This window comes from Polyodon spathula, chromosome 24, assembly GCF_017654505.1.
Source record: "Polyodon spathula isolate WHYD16114869_AA chromosome 24, ASM1765450v1, whole genome shotgun sequence".
Lineage (NCBI taxonomy): Eukaryota > Metazoa > Chordata > Actinopteri > Acipenseriformes > Polyodontidae > Polyodon > Polyodon spathula.
Genome location: NC_054557.1, coordinates 13,763,172 through 13,781,035, shown reverse-complemented (window position 1 = coordinate 13,781,035; position 17,864 = coordinate 13,763,172). Strand labels below are relative to the sequence as shown.

General features: G+C 37.6%; 1 long non-coding RNA gene across 1 annotated transcript in view; it reads left to right on the top strand.

Annotated features, from left to right (window-relative positions):
- The first annotated feature begins 3,999 nt into the window (after positions 1-3,999).
- The window catches only part of LOC121298894, a 43,950-nt gene continuing 30,085 nt past the window's right edge, over positions 4,000-17,864 (top strand). Inside the window, exon 1 of the long non-coding RNA XR_005947344.1 lies at positions 4,000-4,464. This is a non-coding gene — a long non-coding RNA (uncharacterized LOC121298894). The remainder of the gene's footprint in view (positions 4,465-17,864) is intronic.

The following is a 17,864-nucleotide window of genomic DNA, read 5'->3' as shown; positions in this document are numbered from 1 at the left end:
GAACAGAGGGTGATTCAAGGCGTTTTATACAGAAGAGTATTGTTTTCCTCTGTTTAGTTAAGAAAACCACACTACAACCAACAGCACAGAGTTCTATAATGGGTTCAGCACAAAAACAAAGAGTTAAAAAAGAAACGTGCAATGTCTCATAATCCCATAACACAGAACTCAATTTCCTGCTGCCATCTTTAAGCGAAATGCAACCCGAAAGCAAGGGCTGAGTGAGACTTGCACTTACGTTTGCTGTGCGCCATGCGTTCCTTTAAACTGAGGTGTGCGTTTTACACTGCTATTGAAAATGACCATTCAATATCCCGCTATTTATACGACTGCCTTATAAAATACTAAGGGGGGCTGCGCATCTCTGCACGTGGTAACAGGTCCAGCAGTAATGAGCTGTTGTTTATTCTAAGATCCTTAAAGGAAAATGATCATTAAATACATCAAAAATATTAATACATTAGTATGCATGCATGTATAACATTAGCACCCGGAACAATCAAGTAATGTAGAAATATTAAGGGGAATGTAATCTATGTAGTTTACTTTTAAATCAGAGAGAGAGAGAGAGAGAGAGAGAGAGAGAGAGAGAGAGAGAGAGAGAGAGAGAATCTAAATCTCACAATTCCCACCGTGTATGTGTTTTTCAGGTGTAATATGAACCGCTGTGTGATTGCTCTTCGCTCCTCACCTTCATCCTCACTTTGTGCATTTCTGATGAGGTTTGTGTGTGGCAATGTGTGAAAGTGCGCCAGCTGGTTTTCAGGCTGCATCGTGTTTCAGAACTAAATATAAATCTCATGAAAGAAAACTAAGATACACTACAGAATAAAGTATATCAACACTAACAATGAGGTTATAATCTGTTGCATCTGTTCAATAATGTAACATCTGACTGCAGATGAAGATGTTTTAATAGCGCTCAACTAGATTTACTGATAATCAAACAGCATGGTTTATATTTGTTATAACAATAATACAACCCACCTCTGTCAGTAAACAGCATAGACACTTTTATACAGGTGTAGTGAAACAGCTGCCTTAGTTATGCTATTTTATCAGTACATTTTAATAAAGACACGTGTCTTTTTTACTCCTAGTCTTTGGGAAGAATGTGTAACTGCGCCTCACGTTATAAACGGAACTCTGATCAAATGATTCACTGACCGTTCACATGTACTGATTCTCTGACTGAAGGAAAATGCCACCAATATTGGCAGCGAGAACTCGATCGAATGAGGGTGAGTTTGGCGATACGGGAGCCATGAACACACAAACACCCCGGCCAGTGCCCTTTGCGTTTCTAATCCCTTTCACAATCCGTTTATCGCCTCTTAAACCGTAAACCAGGCTTACACAGGGTGTGGTTTTAATGGGGATTACTTGAGGTGATAAAAGGATTTACTAGTCATCTCTTTATCACCAAAATAGTCCAGCACCGAGGCTAATTCAGGTTCATTCTCAAAAAGTGCGATATTATATATATATATATATATATATATATATATATATATATATATATATATTATATATATATATATATATACACACAAGTGGTCCTGTTTCTACCTTTTTATAATGTATTTATTTTTCTTTTTTTATATAATTTAAGTTGCAGATGTTTTGCTTCACGACTGGATGATGAAGTCATTCTTTATACTTTTTAAATTTTTTTTATGAACCATCACATCTTCGTTTGATTTTATTGTTCTTTTTACACAAACGAGATTGGGATCATGTGAACAGTGCTGCTGCAGAGTTTACTTAGCATAATGCAAACAAAATACAGTCTTATAATTGTGATACGATGCATATTGTACTATGATGAGATTGGCAGAGGAGGTTGTTAACTCAATTTGATTGCCAGACTCAAGCAGTAAGAGTTTAAGACCAGGAATTGTATTAACAGAATCTGATTGTGTTCACCTTCATGGGGATTGTTGCTGTTATAACTTTGTGTTGTAGAGTTAACATGCTTTAAGAATTAAGTTGTAAAATAAATAAATAAATAAATAAAATCAGTTTTCCTATACTTGTCCTATAGAACCGTTGAGTTAATTCAGTCTCTCTGTGGAATATAATGAACAACATTATGGGTTTGGTATTAGTTTGGAACCCCTACATCGTGTTCTATCAGATTCTGCAGAACCCTTTGTTGTTCAGTACATTAGACAGTTCCCTATAGAACCTAGACTCGATAAGAGTTCCAGAGAATGTGTGAAAGGTATGGGTCTATCGAATGCCAGAGGACCCTGTTTTCTCTATTCTAAGAAGGTTGTGATGTTCATAGATCTTCTTCAAAAGTCAATACAGCCCATATTTAGTAGGTTGGTTAATTATTTTGATGAGTCAACAGTGTGAGGAGCATTTAGTTGAATTATTCCTAGTGTTAATCATGTGATATATTTCTGGTGTTGAAAATTACACCTATAGACAATAAGTGTATCTCACTAATACAGAAGAGAACGTGTGCGCTCTGCAACCAACCACTGAATCGCCATTGGAAACGAAGCAGCAGGTCTTTAGAAATGATTGCAAGCTGTTGAGATCTCCTCACTGAAGAAAGCAGACCACACACACACACACACACATAGCACGCACCGACGTTATTGTATTAATAAAGGGTCACATATTAACACAGTCCTGAACGTGTGCACAACTTATACTGGCATTGATTATAAAGGGCATCCCATGACCTAAAATACTGTTAGAAACAACATGCCGCCCAGTTTTGAGGAATCCTAATCGGTTAACTTTATATCAGGCATTTAAAAATAATTATTGTAAACTACACATTACAATAACCTATTGCATGCCAAAATTTTGTGCCAATAACTGTGTTTTATATATATATATATATATATATTATATATATATATATATATATATATATATATATATATATATATATATACACACACATACATACATATATATATATATATATATACACACACACATATATATATATATATATATATATATATATATATATATATATATATATATATATATATATACACACACACATACATACTACTGCAAATTAAAGCATCAAGTCTAATATTCTTTTGAAATCAGTGTCTTATTTATATAAAGTTAGCATATACATTTAATTTAAATTGAATGGTTTCATAATAGCTGTATAGTTAGTTATTACATAATAGGCGACACACATAAATGAGCTTTTGATGCAAACAACAGTGCTGTAGGTTAACTCAAAATCAGACACAGTGCAGCCTGCAGACTGAAAACATGAAATATAGTTTGAAAGTTTCCTTTTGTTCTGGGCAGGCCTTGCTGTCTAGAAGAAGGGAAAAAAAACACAAGGGCAGTCCTAGACAGTTGGAGTACAAAGATGTTTTTATTTAAATTTGTTTAGAGTTGAGTGGATTTGCATGAAAATGTGTGAGAAAGGCTGGCTACAATGACCTAATCCCCAGCTGCCATTAAGGGTTAATTAACTATTGAATAGCAGCAGTGGGGGGAACCGACTGAGGACGTGAACTGAATCCGGCCTGCGACTCAGACTGGAAGACTCAACAGGGAGACAAATTATACCGAGCCATCGGAGGCTGCTGTGTGCTGAAATCAAACAAAACACCAGAGCAAAACGCTCCTCACTAGTTTAACTGGTTAGTTTGATCTGACATACAGTGTAAAAAACAAAAAATTAAGAATCCTAATCAGAAAATAATGATTCCGTAAAAAAAAAACTGTGTATCAATGTTGTGTTTAATCCATAACATTAAAAGTTTTAATACATTGAAAATACATAAAGATTGAACACTTCCCAGTCATTTATCAGAAATGCTCGTCAACCATTCTTAAACCCTCTAGCAACAACAACAAAAAAGACCAGAAAAATGTGAAAAAAACAGGATCACCTACATTTCCAAGGAGGATCTGGGAATGCCATTTTTGTTGGCGCAGCTGGTCTAATCGTGTGTTTTTACCGTGCCAGAATTGCAAGTCCAGGTTGCTGGGTTGTCTGTGAGCTGAACTCGCTTCTATTATAGCCCCTTTTGTTTCGCCTTAACAATCGGTCTTTATTCCAGTCCTGTACTTGGCACTGTTTAGCTGCCTGACTCCAAACTTCACCACCCTGCCTCCTGCTTAAAGCACTCAAATTGCCCTCTTCTGCAAATATATGGTGAATGCGGTGGGGCCTCGCCACAGTCTGACACATCAGTTGTCTGGGCTATAATTCTATAATCTATTACATATTATTATACACGACCACACGGCCAAAGAACAGACAGACTGCCTCATTCAGAGAAAGAGTGTGAAAAAAACAAGGACTGAAGGGAGTTCGGGTTTTAAAACTTTGTAAAGCGGTGTTCTCAGGACTGAGAGAAGGCGTGTCTAGCTGCACTTTACCTGTTTTGCAGAATTCCTTCGTCTTTTTTAAAAGGGCATGCACCCGAGCTGAATGGCAACACCCAGACCACGGACAGCAGAAAGGTAGGAAACTATTTCATCTGTTACTGACTAAAAACGTGCTTCAGAAACTGAAGCGCCCTGCACAAGTGTGCTGTGACCATTGTGACATGCGACTGTCGGGGCTACCGTTGCGTCTTTATTTCCTTCCCAAATGCTGGCTGGTCCGATTTTTGCATAAACCATAGGTCATTGGCAGTTACTGTTTGGTTAGTGTCACACTTTGACCTGTGACACAAACCTCCGGAGCCCAGTCTATTAGCTGGTGGTACAATGCCGTGTCTTCCTGACACAATGGCTCTCCCACACAGCACATCGCCGCTTCAACTCTATCAGTAACCCCACAAGACCTCTTGTGTCACCGAATCCATTCGGATTTGTCCCCTTTTTCTTTAAAAGCAAAGGGGTTAACATTGTTCAATCAACTGGTAATCTGGTTAATCGATCATTATTACCACCGGGTCTCATTCTGGGGACAATGGCGTCAGGGCAAAGTTCAGTGGAATGGCATGCAATCAGTAAGTGTTGAAAACAATAGTTCTGTAATTAAACAGAGCTCACTCAATGTGACACGGCTTGTATTTTGATGAACTAATCTACTGGGAATATCTTTTACGCGCATTCCTTCTGCTCTTTGGGTTTGTTTTTTATTTTTTGGGTTAGTCTGATTCTTAACCAATACATTTGCCCTTTTTGCTTAATGTAAGCATAATGCCATATCACTTATTGAGATGACAGGATGATCGGATTGTAGTTATAGGCTATTCAGTTTTTTAGTGTTTCCCTAATGCAACTTTAAAACACGACACTTGTCAAAAGTCCAGTTAGGCTGTAACTGAACTGTGGACAAGCAAGATCCACATGCAGCAACGCATTGTCTAAATGCACCCGCTTTTATAAAAAAAGTATTCATGTGAGTTTTTCTGGAACCCTTTTGTTGCTTTTGAAAAAGTGCCATTCATATATACTGAACCGCAGACAGTTCTTTATAAACAAACGAGAATTATCAATATAAAAACAACGGGCTCTGGAGAGAACAGTTTGTGTTTCAATAACACAGGCTTCAAGAAACCCATCGGATGGCTCTCAAACGAAGCACCGAGATCCGCTTTAATTGAATTACAACATTCTGTGAATGAGCATCTCACCGTGTCGATTAAAAAAAAACAACAAATTGGAATATAATATATAATATATATATATATATATATATCTTATATATATGATATACCACACACCACAGGTGTGTGTGTCTGTGTGTGTGTGTGTGTGTGGACACATGTGTGTGTGTCCTCCCTTTTCATATATGCCTTAAATCACCATGGCCAAAGTCTTAATTGTACTGATTTAAATGACACTGAATATTGTATTACATTATAATAACAATATAGCCTAGTCCATGTTCTTGCACGGGTCATCAGTGCATTCACCTTTGTGTTAGAGGCGAGAGAAATACCAGCGAATTTTAACTGTGATCATCAGCCTACTGACTAAGCAAGGGGAGAGAGAGACGATACAGAACGACGCCTCTGCATGGTGATGATTCTGATATGCAAAACAAATGAGGGATATTATAAACACACCCTCACAAGGACACACAGCACTCACGCCTCGCTCGTTCACGCGGAGCGAGCAAGTGGGAAGTATATATATATCATATATATATAATCATAATAATATATATATATAATATAGATATATATATAATAGATTCAAGATTGTCTCTCTCTCTCTCTCTCTCTCTCTCTCTCTCTCTCTCTCTCTCTCTCTCTCTCTCTCTCTCTCTGTCTGCTGCCGCAGCTGTGCTGTTGCTGTATTATATTTTCGGAAGCCATTTTGTTGCCTCTAATACACTAAACACAGCACTATGTGTCGTCAGTGAATTTTCATTGGTGAGGTGTAAACTTTTTTTTTTTTTTTTTTTTTTGCAGTTGCAGTTGCAGATTTCAAGTTAGCTATAACATGTTATAAGTAACTTGAACTCTGCAACCCTTTAGGAGCTGAGAACAATTAAAAAAAGTCTAATTAAGCAAATTAGTTAAATGAAAGGTTTAGTAATGTAATTGAGATTTCAGGTGCAATGAAAACCAGAAGACGCAGGGGTCCTCAGGACCAGGGGTGGGAATCCGGAAGCCCTGCCATAGTGTCTGCCCCCGACTCCTCCGTCGAGCAGCAGCACGGTTGTTGACTGCAATGTGAGGGAAATACCTTCAGACAGAGAAGCAGGTGCACGGTGGAGGCTGTGCATTTAAACATAGCAAGTCAGAAAACTGCAATTAGAAGACTGCTGAGCAGAGAAACAAGCCAAACACTCGATATATATAGTGTGTGTGTGTGTGTGCATGTGTGTGTGTGTGTGTGTGTGTGTGTGTGTGTGTGTGTGTGTGTGTGTGTGTGTGTGTGTGTTGATTGCAATTGTATAAAGAACATGCTTTTCTTGTACGAATATTTTTGCTATTATTATTATTATTATTATTATTATTATTATTATTATTATTATTATTATTATTATTATTATTGTATATTAATAATAGATGACGATGAGGGTAATACTACAAGAAGAAGAAGAAGAAGAAGAAGAAGAAGAAGAAGAAGAAGAAGAAGAAACACAACAACTACATGCTGGAAACCTAGTAATCCTTACTAGGTTTACTGTTTCCAGCATCCTTACAGCTAACATTATAAATCCGATCCTTTTAGATTCATTAATACAGGCCTTTTCAGAAACAGCGCACTCCCACAATCCACACTTCCATCTCATGATAAACTGAACCATCTGTTTGTATTTTACACCTTCCCCTTCCGAATTCCAGCCCAATCACAGCGACAAAATATGTTCTTCAAGAGGGAAAATATACGCACAGGGACATACCCCCAATGCGTAACAAAAACGTTTAATGGAAATAATAAGTCATATCCAATCTGATTGTAAAAGCATCTTGCAGAACATAATAATAATAATAATAATAATAATAATAATAATAATAATAATAATAATAATAATAATAATATAATACAAATGAGAGACCCGATATAATAAAAAAATTTAAGTCACACACCGTCCTGTTTTTTTCGCAACACACGTTCTTTGTGTGATATTTCGAAGGGACTAATGTAAATTAATACCCTATTATTATTAATTATGGGATATTCATATTTATTATTATTATTATTATTATTCATTATTAATAATAATAATAATAATATACATACATACATACATACATACACGCTAGAAGGGTTCACTGTATCTGACCAAATCTTAGGAGGAGAGGAAGAGGCAAAGATATAGACACCTGAAGTAACACGTCAGAAAATTTGCAGTATAATAATATTAATAATAATAGTATAATATAATATTTTATTATTATTATTATTATTATTATTATTATTATTATTAGTAGTAGTAGTAGTAGTAGTAGTAATATTAATAATTAACCCTACGGTATAGAAGTTTCCTATGCGGTGGAATCCTGTAGATTCTAATGTAGATCAAACACGCCCTCCTTCAAGAATGCAATTAGCCGGGCTGTTAAGCCACTGTTCTGTATAAGCCGGTTAGCAAGCACAAAGCTTCTAAGAACAAGAAAATAAAAATCTATATCCATGGGTCATGACGGATTTAGATGCCATTATTTATATGATATGTTGTTGCAACCATATAAAAATTAAAAGGGATTGTAGGCTACAGGTAAATGGCCCTTATCCAGTATGCACAATGTATGGATTTTGTTTTTGTTTTTTTGCATAAAGTACAACCCCCGCCTCCCTGTAATCAGCTCAGATTCATTAAGGAGGAATGGCTTGTAATGTTAACGAGGCAAGGCGAGTATCCAATGCGTTTACAGCGAGTCCCTGCCCCTCATTAACCCGCTCATTGCCGCACTTGTTTGCACTGGGAAGCGCCTCAGGGCTTCTGCACTATAATACACCTGTCAGTTGGAGAATCCTGACAGATTGCTTTGTGGCGTGCTGCGCAATGAAAGCGCTGGCGTTTATAAGGTACTTAAAACACACATTGACCCTTTGTTTTGAAAGAGGTTCGAGTTTGCCGTTTACACCTCGTCCAGTGTCTTAACAACACACGGTGCTGTTTCAAGATCTCAAGATCTCCCAGTATCAATAATCTTATCAGCAAAGAGAGACGTAGAACTGTTTTTTACACCCCTTTACCACTTGAATGATCAGAAGTGTTTTTTTTCCCCTGTCATTTTAGGGACCAAACACAACCTAGATAATGTGCCGAGTTTACAACATTACAACAACAGGCACCTCTCCTTGAAACCTATTTGAAATCGTTTGCTTTGTTTAATTATGTTTTATTTTAGTGAACGGCCCTTCCCAAGAAGATATATTCACAATATTTTGCTTTTTTTTACATTTCATCTTTGGGATTTAAATACATGTTTGAACAGCTGTACATTTCAGAAAGCAACAATGCATGGCTTCTTCAGTGTCTTTTGTTAGTTTCGAGTGATGTATATTTTGTTTAGAAAGTAATCACACGGGCATTGCATTGTGTTGCTTATTCCACGCTTTGTTATATAATATAAAGCTCTATCTGAATTTGGAAGTCCTAATCATGGTTTTGTTGCGTCAAATTATTTCATTTGGAGCTCCTTGGGTTAATACGGTTCACTTGATTTAGGATTCTCGTTTTTTTTTTTTTTTTTTTTTTTTTTAAATTAATAATCTGTTCTTAATAATTCCGTTACTAATAATGAAACATTTGAATTGGCAGCGTCAGTGCTTTGCTTTAGAGATTATACACGTTCTCATTTTGTATTCAAGCATATGGACTTTATGGATTACTCATTTCTACTCGTCCATGTGTCTGTCTCAGTCCATGTGTCATACTAGTCCTGAATGTAAAAATCCAAGCCAATAAAAAAAAAAAAAAACATTTGATGTAATCTGTGTTTGTGGCTTGTGAAGGGTAACTTACAGTGTTGCGATTCTAAAATACAATTTGATAATTTCCAAAGCCAAAACTGAGGACAATGTTACACTGAAATTAAAACAAATAAAACTCACGAATGTTACATTTACTTTTAGAAATTCTAACCGTTATAACGGTTAATTAGTAGGCTACATTATTGCATCTTTTAATCTTTAATTGCAATTTGGTAGAATCAAACTATTATGTTACAAAACTAGTAATAAGCAACTCAGACGGCTATAAGTAATTAGAAGTTAAAAAGTTTGATTTTACTTTTCCCCAAAAGAGTGTATTATTATTGCATTTTGGTGGAAACACCTTTATAAATCTGGCAGCTTAAATCATGCGGTAATAACGCCTTAAATTATAGCTGTGGATACAAGCTCTAGGCCAGATATAGGCTGACAGACAGAGGGGTAGCTCAACCGACATTTGCAGAGGAAGAGACAGAGAGACAGACACACAGAGATGAAGTCAATGAGCGTATTTGTTTCATAATAAATGGGAAGGGTAAGAGACAGCGCACCTGTTAGGGTAGGGTATTCCATGATAAAACAAAATAAAGAAATACCCTCCCGCTAGCTTTCAGGTTAAAACCACTTATTTACAACAAGATATTTGATCCCTTTCTCTTAAATAATGTATTTACATGAAATAACGTCTACGTTCAATATTGGTAGATTTTCCTTTCCAGTCGTTAGTCATTGGTTTGAAAGTAAACTACAATTCACTCGGTTTCTAGTACAAGTCCTGGTCAATATAAAATAGCCTAAAATTAGAGGACCAATATTAAAAGGAGAACAACATTTTAGTATATCTTTCTCTATGGTTACTATCATATACTACTGTAAAATTATTAAATCTATTCTTAATGATATTATATTCTCGATAGTTTTCCACTTACTCTTATCTCCCAATCACCATACACGGTGTTATTATCAGTAGTATTATTATCACGACGTATGCGTGTTTTAACGGAATTAAATCGTCATATTTGCTGAAGGTGATTCTCAGTATTGAATTGTCCTTTTTGACTTGTGCCTGAAATGGTGCATATAGAAGAATTCAATTGTTATAAATTGAATTTCCCCTGTAACAGATTAACAAAAATGTAGTTCAAGCGTTTCTAAATAGTAGTTTGTCTTAGGCTCTTTTGAATGTCAAAACATTTTTCATTTACGTTCTACTATACTTATTGCAAACATGAATTGTGTGTGTGTGTGTGTGTGTGTGTGTGCGTGCTAGTCTCACTATATCAAACCATGTCCTACATTTTTATTTTGATTTAGTTTAACAAACCAAACAGCAATGATGTGTTCGGCATTTTTTACACAGCCTGGGATTCGAATGCAATCCTCGGGTAGTCCTGTTACATTCTCCTATAGAAGCCTTGGCACTGGGAATAATCGATGCCACAGTGTCTCCATTCGTTGCATCTACCCGGATTATAATGATAATCTCGATGTTCACAAGCTCCCGTTAGACGAATTTCTTGGAAGCTCCGTATTTGACCTATTTTATACAGCTGCAGATTCTAAATCCAAACCATAATATTCACCAAACAGAGCACCATCCCCCACTCCTTTCACCCATGCTACACAATTCAATCCCATATTATCACGCAAGTTTATCCGTGCTAATTATTTAATAGCATTGTATTAAGTTATTTTTGACTTAGCCACAAAAATACCCCACTAGTGAAATAGCATGAGAAACAGATGACGCGCTGCGTTATGGCCTGTTTTGTGTTTTTAATGTGATTAATATTATTTCCCGGTTTAAATGAATTACTTTTCATTCCACCCAATCCCGTTTGCAGATATGCCTTAAATTAACAGCCAGCAAGGTGCGATGTGTGAGGGCGTCTTGCTTATTTATCCTTGCTAATATGAGATGCTGTAAGCACCAAGTCAATAAAAAAACTGTTTAGCTAAAACCAAATGGTATCTTACTAGGAAAAACACCACCCAAGCTGCAATACTGAATATATGCAAGAGAAAAGCACTGCACACGTCACCTTGGCGGCTCTTTTTTTTATCACGATGATGGAATGTAACTTTTTGACTATGGAAGCTTGACAAATAGCGTTGCCTGTGTTGTTCCCGTCATGCAGTTGTGAGGCATTCGAAACAACAATAATGGGCTTTTCTTCTTATGAAATTTAGAGTCAGGTGAAACTAATAGAGCAGTCCTGCCATATTGAAATGGATCCGAATCTACTTGTTGCAGCCCGAGGCCCCACAGTCACAGTCACTGGATACTTTACTCCTCCGGGCTGTTTAAGAGCCCCTCGACCTTCTAATAAAAACACATCTCGTTTAGCGTACAGAACAAATACACCGTTTCCAAGCATTGGTTACTATTTATTAAGAAGAGTCACTTCTAAAAAGAGTATTAGATTGCCACATGCATGAATAATACACTCTCACATCCAGACATAGACGCACGCTATGAGTACGTGAAGGCATTTTATTACTGGTCTATAATTGTACATCATTAAAAAGCATTATGTTCAACCCCTTGTGAAGCAAAGATGTTTAAATTGTACACAAAAAACTCGGATGATAGCCCCGATACATAGCCTGCTAAATTATAATTATAAATATAATATAGGCAGATACAGGCGCAATAACATGCACCATGATATTGTGCGCTCAGATCTGTCAAGGCGATCAGGTGAATCCTCATTGTGCACAATACCCAGCGCTGCAAATCTTAATGACAAAATCATTCACTCCAGATCAGCACCAACTACAGGACTCAGCAGGTAGTGTTGTTGTTTTTTCTGCAATACCAAATTGATTGGCAGAATATTTGCCCATTTATGAAAACTGGAGAAGTGGCAACCTACAGCACAATTATCTGAATCAGGGTACAGAAGGCGTTAAAAGGACGCGTTGGTTTTCATGCAATTGTAAGGTACGATGTAAGGAAATACTGTCATGACAAATAAAGACTACCTACGGTATGTGCAGGGCTTTCTAACGGCCTGCACCGCGCTACATGAAACGAGGGAGGCAGTTACTACAGTTCTGGGTCGTTTGCATAAACCCTACTAATTATTATTTAATGTACACTCCTGTAATAACATGGCCATGTGTTTCCAGAAGCATTATTATCCCCAATCCTAATAAAATACACATCACCAGGAAACACAATCTGCATAATAGCAATACGTACAATAATCATTCATTTTATTAATAATAACACGCGTAAACAATGGTCAATTGTGTTTTACAAAGATCCACTCAAATGCACATTACAATGGGTGTGCTTTTATCAACGGGGCTCACCACAATAACTGGATCTGGGCGCATAGAAAATAACCGTGTTCTACAGATAGAAGTATGGCGCCTCTCGCCTGTCCTCGGAAATATTGCCTTTCTTCTATCTTCACCTGGCAATTGCTGATTGAAAACGGGGTTGCATTCGTTTTTATACGCCAGATCTTTACATTGAAGTTCCGTGGCTGTCTGCTGTTTGTCTTGTTGTGTAAGTGTGCTATTAAAAGGGCGCATGCCCGCTATGATGGGATGGCGATGTGAAGGAGAAGCTAACATGTATGCATTTACCTTGCACTCGCGTGGGCCTGAAAACGAAATGTTTTAATGTTGTTCTTTAGCGGACACGACGCACTTTGAAGTAATAGGCCCTAATCAGTCCTTTGCCGATGTACTATTAATACTAACAGTGGTCGTAGTAGTAAACACTAACATTATTATTGAATACAGAGGATTGGTTATCTATTGAAGCAATGCGTGCTGAATAGGACTTCCATTTGTGGTTACATAGCAGCGAATGAAATCGCTCGGTAATGACAGCCAGGTTAAGAACCCCCCCCACCCCTCCACCCCCCCTTTCACCAGTTCTGATTATAACAATTAAGAACATGACTCGTTTCTAAGTTATTAAGCCGTGGTTTAAAAAACTAACAAACAAACGAACAAAACCATTAAGGTCAGCTATGTGCTGAACATTATTTTCAAATGGTCTTTCGCAATAAGCATAATGATCAGGTTACAAGGTAAAGTGCAGTGGAAGTAGGTTTTGGAGATCAGTAAATAATAACCCTTTATAGAGCAATTCAATGGCCCATGTAAAGCAGGAGTAGAGCGTACGATGTACATTTTATTCAATAAGCTACAGAAACTGAACTAGAAAATCACAGTTAAAACGTAAAAAGCGGCTATCCGCCACAGCTTTAATTTATATCATAAAATTAAGAGCATTACTATATTTGAGACCAAGTATTTCTAAGCGATTTCAAATTCCAAACTTGTTTATTTCTTGCCTCACTGGTCTAATCAAGTTTCTATATGAAATAATTCACACACCCATTTCAATTCAATTCATATTTGTTTCACTATAAAAGATGTGGGCTGGTTGTATACATTAAAAACGAAACAAAGAAATAAGCGTATATAGTGCAAGAAATACAGTACAGTTAAAAACAAATACGCGACATCACAATCAATGATGAGTAGTTTGGGCTTTTAGAAGAAGAAAGCGGATATATCTTGGTGTGGTTCTGCTGGACGATGGGTGAGCTTCTTGTCATCGTGGTTTCAGTGTTGCTGATCGCTGTTCATGCATGCGTAGGATGAACGCCGGCTGCACACCGTACGGAAATGATCGGTGTTTGCGCTCGTCCTTCAGTCCAGAAATTTAAGAGCGGAGGAAACGCCCCGCGAGTGACTCTAAAGCGGAAGATCAGGCAGAAGGAATGAGAAGGTCATGACCTTGTGCACCGACAGTGGTGGGATGGAAGTAGACACGCGTTGGTTGAAATGACCGACCACTCTGATTGATGGGGGGGGGGAGACTGGACTGGACTGGACTGTCCAGATCGTGTTATGGCTGGACGGAATAAACAAGGCGAAAACAACTGACAACTGTCTGTACAGCTGCAAAATGTTATGCCACCAATTCACACCCACCTATTTATTTTATTTATTTGGCAGACGCCTTTATCCAAGACGACTTGTAGGTGTTACAAGGCAATACAGGGTTACAATGCAAGCTTAATATATAATACAGTATAGTTTACAGTAAGTGCAAATAATACCACTAAAATACAATATGGCCTAGGATGCAGCAAGTTAGGATCACAAAAAAATTTGATTAAAAAAATGACATAATAGTAGTGCAGTAGTGTAAGGATCGTGCATTAGCTGAGGATCCAGTAACGGGGCGAGTAGATCAGGGAAGTCCAGTGCATAGTAGGAGGGGCAGATCAAGAGATCTACAAGTGCAGTTTAAAGGGGGGGGGGGGGGCTGGGGAAAACAATAGAATGAAACAATGAAATGCAGCACCTGTATTATTGAAATGTAAACGATTTCTTACTTGTTTAAAGGTCTGTTGTAAAGGAATGCATAGTAGTTTGTGATAGTAGCCTACTCAAAATCAGTGGGTGTACATGAAAATAGCTAACTTGAGCATGAGTCTCTAAGCTAGTATAGCTCTCCAGCTGCTGGTGCTGGAATGCTGAAGACCGTATGGAGAAGAACGTGTCTGGAGTTGGAGATCAAAGGGCATGGACAAGGTTACACTGCAACAACCCTAATCACACCAGAGGCCAGAGGGTCTAAAGCCGGACCAGAGGCAAAGTGCTTTGAAAGAAGGCAACACCAGCATGCTTGCTATCTGAACACCCGTTTGACAAGTTTCCTGATCACCCATCTGAAATACCACAGGCCAGACTGGGCCTGGAAATGGTATGTGTACATGTTCTATTGAAATAGACTCTACTGTGTGTCAGTATCTATCTATCTATCTATCTATCTATCTATCTATCTATCTATCTATCTATCTATCTATCTATCTATCTATCTATCTATCTATCTATCTATCTATCTATCTATCTATCTATCTATCTATCTATCTATCTATCTATAGGTTCTGCATATTATTACTCCAGCTACTGTTACTTATCACTATGCAGGTTCATATTCCTTAAGCTATAAATAGAAAAATCAGTTGAAGTGTAATTGCTGATAAACTACTTCAGTTAAAATAATAATACAATTGATGTCTAGAATGTATGCAACGTCATAGTCGTATTCAGAATCAAACACAGATGTGGCAATTGTAGGGTTCAATGGCAAAACCTTAAACCGCTGCCGAAATGAACTGTTTGTAATAAACCATCATTGTTACCAGCATCGAAAGCAACGACAGGCGTCTTTACTACTTTGGATTGCAGGTGTGCGGTCACGTGGAGTCGGACGATCATTTATTTTAATTCATTTATTGTGGCCGATTTTCTGCTTGTCATAGCGAGATGAATAGGGCCTATTGTGGAGAGCACCAGACAGGGTCTACATACTTGCAAACACCCCGAAATGACTCTGCATGCTCAAGGCTGAATAATAAAACGACCCTCTAATGGCAGTTAGCAATTACAACTTAATCTATTTGCAGAATACAGGATTTTTGGAACTACAAGCAGTAGAGAGAGGGGGAGGGAGGGAGAGAGAGAGCTGAAGATAAGCTAGTCAACATTCAACTAAAAATTAAAAACATTAAACTAAAAACAGTGAAAATCTAATTGTGGATTGCAGTCGAACAAGCAAATCCTAACAAAACAGAACATTGGGGATGGGTGTGTGTGTGTGTGTGTGTGTGTGTGTGTGTGTGTGTGTGTGTGTGTGTGTGTGTGTGTGTGTGTGTGTGTGTGTGTGATTGGAAATCAATACAACCGACTGTATATAACCCTACTACAATCAATCTCCTACATAGGCGAATGAAAGCAAGGGTTTGCAGAGAGAAACAAGCATCATTGAACACCATTGAAAGCGACCCCCGATATCAAAACACAATCATGTATCTCACAGTGTACTGGGCAAAAGGAGAGAGATGAAAAATCTGAGACCGAATTTCACAGCCATCATTATGGTAGCTTCGTGAATGAAAAGCAGCCAGCTGCAATTAGCTACAGAGGGACTCTCCTGGCAAACAGAGGGCCAGGATTATTGTAGAATCATTTATATCTTCCAGGCCAGTAAGCATTGGAGCCTGTATTATATGTTAGCATAAGAATAGAAACAGGCCCTGTGAACTTCTCTGACCTATTGATCCCTCTCCCCAGAAATGAATAGCACCACTTTCAGGCTCCCCAGCCTTCCTGCAGGCTTGAGCCATGCCTCCATTCCTAATCACGGTAATTTAATATATCTGAAGCCCCTGGCTGCTTTAGTTTAGCTCCTCTATAGTTTGTTTTAGGCATTCAGTTCTTCTCACCCCATCATTAGAGCTCCTTATTTGGTGAACTTAAGGGGCTGCTATGAGACGACAAGTCCCTTTTCATCACTTAAATAAGCTGTGCCTCTATATAATTAGAACGCTTTTCCCAACTACTGAGTCTTTTCAGTTGGGCGAAACAAAACAAAAAGGACGACTATTCATCGACTTGCTATGCACCATACCAAACATGCACTGAATACCTTTCTTACTTCCTTACATGCATGCACCACTTTTATTTCAGAAAGCAATTTAAATCATGGCATTAATTCTCGCAATTAAAATTATGAAATTAAAATGACGTATGCTATGACATATGAACGTATACTTTTTTGCAATGTGTGTGTGTGTGTGTGTGTGTGTGTGTGTGTGTGTGTGTGTGTGTGAGAGAGAGGTATGTATGCATGCAAGTTTATTATTAACAGTAGTAAATGTCATTAAGAAACTATATGCTTTTACGAGTTCTAAAATACAATAAAGTGACTCAGCAAAGCCTTTGCCATCCAGCAGAAATGGGACACTGGCTCTTTAAACGAGCACAGATGTGCAAGTTTGTAATTAAGTATACATCTTTCTGTCTGTGCGCCTTGATTAACTGTTATAAACATGGGCCACCGGTAAAAATGACTTACAGTCAGGTATTCTGTATTGACAACAGATATTATATGCATAAACTGGCAAATAAAGTGTTAGTGCAGATTTATTTAGAAAGCCATCCTTTTAGACAAAAGGAGTTTGTTTTTTAGTCGATACTGGAGTAAATTCTGAGACCACAGTTGGCTGCGGGAAAAAGGACATGTACACTATTGCTGTACCTTTGTAATACGATCAGATTTTAGGGAGGTTTAAACCTCTGTGTGCAGTCTGAGGTGCTTGTTATTGCAGTTTATTTGCGCTGCGGCTATGCTGAAATGATTAAATGAAAGTTAAAATAAAAATAATTTTTGGGACATAAGGTTTAGTGAAATAAATGGATAAAAAAACGTACTGTTCCCTTAAATTTTAACCACAGCAAAGCAAGATAGCTCAGCACAGTGTTTAGGCTGTGTAGGGCCTACTGTAAATTTAGTACATATCGCTGTTTTCTAAATCAGCTGTGTTCAAGGCATGCATATATATATATATTAAAGCAGATTTATAAAGCGGCTTCACCACTGAAGTGCCAGTTGTCTTGTTAAAAAAGTGGACATAACACAGGTTTGTTTGTAGGAGGAAGTCTTTATGGGACGTTATGAAATAGGTTGC